The sequence below is a fragment of the Argiope bruennichi genome, chromosome 2, assembly GCF_947563725.1.
Source record: "Argiope bruennichi chromosome 2, qqArgBrue1.1, whole genome shotgun sequence".
NCBI lineage: Eukaryota > Metazoa > Arthropoda > Arachnida > Araneae > Araneidae > Argiope > Argiope bruennichi.
Genome location: NC_079152.1, coordinates 107,982,168 through 107,987,433, shown reverse-complemented (window position 1 = coordinate 107,987,433; position 5,266 = coordinate 107,982,168). Strand labels below are relative to the sequence as shown.

At 24.1% G+C, this 5,266-nt stretch overlaps 1 long non-coding RNA gene across 2 annotated transcripts; it reads right to left on the bottom strand.

Annotated features, from left to right (window-relative positions):
• Positions 1-229: 229 nt before the first annotated feature.
• LOC129957040 (uncharacterized) lies at positions 230-4,961 on the bottom strand. 2 transcript variants are annotated; one of them, XR_008782721.1, is made up of 3 exons: positions 4,749-4,830; positions 2,084-3,629; positions 230-488 (listed from the first exon to the last, which is right to left on the bottom strand). It is a non-coding gene; the product is annotated as an uncharacterized LOC129957040 (long non-coding RNA). The 2 variants fall into 2 exon arrangements; XR_008782720.1 differs by having other exon boundaries at positions 2,084-4,961.
• Between the last annotated feature and the right edge of the window lie 305 nt (positions 4,962-5,266).

Below are 5,266 nucleotides of genomic sequence, written 5' to 3'. Positions count from 1 at the left end.
TCTGTGCTCAAACAAGAATTTTTCAATTTTAATTCGCGTTTTTGTCGCCGTAAATTTGTGTTTTTGAAATGTGTACACAACATTGTTGATATGAAAATCTGATTAGGGAACAAAGCATTCTTCCAAAATAAAGCATTGACCAATAATACAAAACTTTATGCTTACAAATATTTAAATTGAAATAAAAATTAAAATAAAATTATTTAGTCACAAAATAAATAACAAGAAGTAAATATGATCCTTTTTTATTAGATTCTTTTAAAGATCAGGTACATTGTATTTTATAAATATGCTTATAATTAAGAATATTTAATGTACACAACTTCAGATAATAGAAGTGCAATTAATTTTGGATACATTTGATAAAATTTTGAACATTTGATAGAGTTTTTGAACTAGATATTTTTTTTCATATTGCGTTTTCAAAGTGGCTTTCTAACCGGTTCCAAAGAAGTTGTCCAAAACGCTAGCGGCATCGTTGAAGATGTCTGTTTCAGGAAAAACAAAAATAATCAGTACATTATTGTTTTATAGACATATTTTATACTTCCTCAGCCCGAATATATGGTGGGAAATAATTTTATTTGTCTTAATGCATAGATTTACAGCTAATTGCAATATTATTTAAATATATTAAATTATCTGACATTATTCATATACATAATTTATAGTATGAAATAATATAATATCAGAAGGTATTTGATCTATCCGAGGGTTTCATTACAAACTTACTAAATTGTCTAGTAACCTTAACTAAAAAAAGTTTGACTTAATCTCAACATTGTATTTTCAGCTAATAGATTTGATTTGCTGCTTTTACTTTGCAAGGTTATATAAAGGAAGGCCTTTTTTATTTTATAAAATTTTTTCATTGCTTGATTTTTCCAACTTGAATACAAATGTTCCTTTACCCTTTACTTATTATAAGGTGGCGCTACTTACAAATATGAAGAGGTCTAATAAATTACAAGGTTATTTATTTAGTTCATTAATCTTAATAAATTTTAAAATGCATATGTCATATTTTAGAGCAAAAGGATATTTAAGAAGGAACAAACAAATAAAAATAAAACTATTCTTTATCGCTCTGAGAAAAAATGGAAATTGAAAGTTTTTGCATCTCACTAATTTATATCAAAGTTATTTTATCATTACTATACTTAAAGACTTTTTTAAAAATTACAATTAATCAATACGAAAAATAAAAATAATTAATAAAAAAGTTTATAATAATTAGACGTGTATGACATTTCAATTCTTATCACTAAATCAATAACACAGCTATTTTAGGAAAGCATTTAGATCATTAAAAATAGATTCCATACAGTCTACTGTTTTATAGTATGAGAGATATTAATTTTTTAATATTAAGTATAAAAAAGTTTGAAATTAGACTTCTGAAAGAAATGCACTTCTTATAAATTAAATAAATATTTCTTCAACTGAAAAATGAAAAATTTTACTTCTTCTCTTTTTCAGATTGTAATTTCTCTGAATGACAATAAATAGATATTGAAAATATTTAGAGTTTATTAAAATAAGAGAGCAGAGTTTCTGTTTACAATTATTTATTTACTTGGATGTAGAATTTCTGAAAGGAGATTGGGCAATTGCGAGATTTGCGGTAACAATAATCTTTGAAATTCAAAGCAGAAAAAGAAATAATTTTCTACATACAAATTCTATCAGAAAATATGATAATTTTGGAAAGAATTTAATGTTTCTTTTTATCAGAAAACTTCATAGAATACTTATATCAAATAACTAATAATAATAAAAAGATTCCATTGCTAGTTAAATATTATTCTTAGTTTTTCTCTCTCTTACTTAACATTTTAAAATAATTTAGTATTTATTTTGATCAAAAAGTCCTTAATAGTTTAAAATTAAAAAAAAAAGGAAAATTAAATCAATCAGAAATTAGAGCTATTAAGAATTGCATTTCTCAAAAAATTAAAAAAAAAACAAAAACAAATAAACCCTGTCAAGTATTGAATTAAGTGAAAAGAAAATGAATAATTAATTTTTGTTAATATTTTGCTTAAATAATTATAAGAATTTGAAATTTTGAAATAATACTTACTTCCATCATGGCCAGCTATAATAAGTTATAGAGAAAAAGAAAAACCATTTAGAATATTTATATATGTTTAAATGTTACAAAATGTCAAAAGTTTCCTTATCATTCAAAGATCTCGGTTTTAAAAAGATTGTCAAAAAATACTTTCCAAATATATTAAAAATAAATATATTTTCAATAATTATTCTCTAATTTTCGTAGCTTTATTTAATATTCACAAATTTATTTCAAAATTATGGCATTTCTGTGGAATAAAGTTTAATTAACACGTAAGTTAAATTTAAAAATATTAAAATGATGTATAGTTGTTGGCTGTATAATGAGAACAAAAAATTCAAAATTGTAGTACATTCGGAATGAAAATTTATTTTGAAATTATATCTTTATGAGCTTAATTAATGGAGTGTATCCATACAGAAATACTTTATAAATGCTATTTAAATTGAGATTATTGTCTAGAGGAAACTCTAAAACTATTATTTGTTATAATTTCTTTTTAAACTCAAGCCCCTTTATTTAAGAGTATTATTTATTAAAATTTGGTAAAAATAATATGTAATTTTTTTTAATATTGAAAATATTTATTTATTTGTTGTTAGGAATAAACGTTCCTTAACTTTCTGCCATTAATGTTAAATTTTATTGATTAGAAAAATCATGTGACATGTAGCAATTCATATTAAAATAAGCAGAAAAAAAAAAGAATAGCAAATGCTTACGTTCAGCTAAAAATAAAAATGCATGCATATATATAAATATTAGAAAATAAAAAAAATAATTTTTATAAACATAAAACATATGCTTAAGTAAGGAAATAAAAAATAAAACGTTTCTAAGAATTTTAGCAGTATTAGAAATTCTTTAAGTTAATAATAAGAAAAGAAATAATTTCTTACGTTCGGCTAAAAATAAAAAAAAGCATACATATAAGAATTGGAAAGCAAATTTATTTTCATAATCTTGTTATATTACATCTTTTATTGTCTTCATTGTATCTGTATTTTTAATGATATTAAAATTGCCATTTAAAATGAAACTGTGAACTGTTTTTATTTATAAGCTACCACAATAACATGCTGTCCAGTTCTATGCAACTTTATATTAACATTAAGAAATGAATTTTATATTCAAAATTAAATCTGAGAAAAATAAGCCACGATGTATGTACAAATAGATTCTAGAGAAAATATTCAATTTGAAAACTCTGAAAAACTTTTCTTCCAAACTTGTTAAATTTAAAACTTTCTGCTTTAATCACATATATGAGAAAAGGATTTTACCAGAATGTTTGGATATGACTAAATTATAAGAAACATTGGCAAACTATCTGAAATATCATACAGCTGATTAAATTAAAATATGAAATAATTAAATAATAAAATTAATATCTGTATATTTCTCATTAAATTTCATATAGTTAAAGAAATATATAGGAAATTAAAATAGAATAATAAATCACAAGAAAAATTTATCACAGTTTCAAACCAATTAATTAATTCAATATGACAGATAACTCGATTTTGAAAAAAAAAATCATCCTTACCTAGAGCTGTAATTAGAAAAAAAATCATAATTAATTTTTGAGTTTCAGTAATAAAAATTAATCAAAAAATTAAACTATATGTTTTTAGAATTATTAAAGAATAGAAGTTTTAACCACAGAAGAACTGAACTCCCGGAAACTTTCTTGCATATTGTTCAAAGGAGGTCTTATTCCCCATTCACAGTATATAACTGTGGAAATTATGTAATGCAGCGAATGTCTTGATAGGTATTAACAAACAATGGCTTTGAATTATAGATCTACAGCATGAGTCTAGTCATTTTATTGAAATCTATAGGATGAACCTATCGTTTGGAAGCCTATTTGCGAAATGATTGAAACTGAAATTTGACACAGAAACTACAATTACAATCACAAGATATAACGAATTTCATTGCTTTAAATCATAGTTTTCCTGAGTTATTACGTTTACATGCTGCGAAAGTATGATGAAAGCAGCGTGAGAAACGGCATCTGGTGAAACTTTGACAGATTTGGTAGAAAATATGATAAAAATCTACATTTTAGATGGCAGAACTGTGTGCCAGATTTTATCTACCTAATTTCCTGCGTTTTGAAGTTATAAAGCTCAATTATATTCGAAGAACCATAGAGACATACTTCTTTTGAATGGATTCCGTACAGAATTTGATAGATAATATACCAAATTTCACCAGTCTAGCTCAAAGCATTTGTGAGTTATCTCTGTTTCAGACTGCCGGATAGATAGAGATACCTAATGCCAAAAATGCCTTTTTTCGAATGCTGGTAAATACCGAAAACGAGAGTAAATATAGGAATGAAATATTACTTTTAAAGTGTTAATACTAATAATTGCAATTTTAAAGAACTCTTTCAGTATATTTTTTTATAACCACTCTGTTTTTATGAAACAGATTTAAATAAAAAAAGTAACAGAAAAAAATTATAATTTTTTTTATCGAACTGTTGTATTGGTCTACAAATCTGAATAATTGCGCCTCTATTTTACTAGAATTTTTTTTCCAATTTTAAGGATTTATGAAATCTGATAAAAGCATTCAGGGGTAAAAAAGAATAAGCAGCGAATAAATGTTTTTTTGCAAGATAAACAAAAAACAACAAGAACAACAAAAAACAACTTACCCAAACTCAAGACAGCAGCAAAGGCAAGAGCGTACAAAGCTTTAGAAAACATGTTTAACGCAATTCAACTCTAGTGAGATCGAATCTGATTCGAGGGATGTCTGTGTTCTTTTTATATGTAAGGAAAAGTTTGCAAACCATTAAAAATCAGCGTCATTAAATATAAATATGCAATAAATAAAAGAAATAAAAATCACGAGGTTAAACATTCCTGGGACATTTCCACTGAAAATAGATAAATTGACTAACAATAAATATAGGAAGTAAATATAAAAAGAAATAAAAATAAAATAAAATTAATTAAAATGAACTCTTTAAACATTAAATAAATCCATAACCTATGAAATTTTTTTTTAAATGATTGAAACAAATATCGGAGGTATATGTAACTTTCTATAAAGACGTAATCACAATTTTAAAAATATACATATAAGTTTTATGATTCATAAAGTAATAAATCCTATTGCCAGAAATTTTGAATCATATTACATCGATTTTTGTGAAGGAAGGTTGGTCTT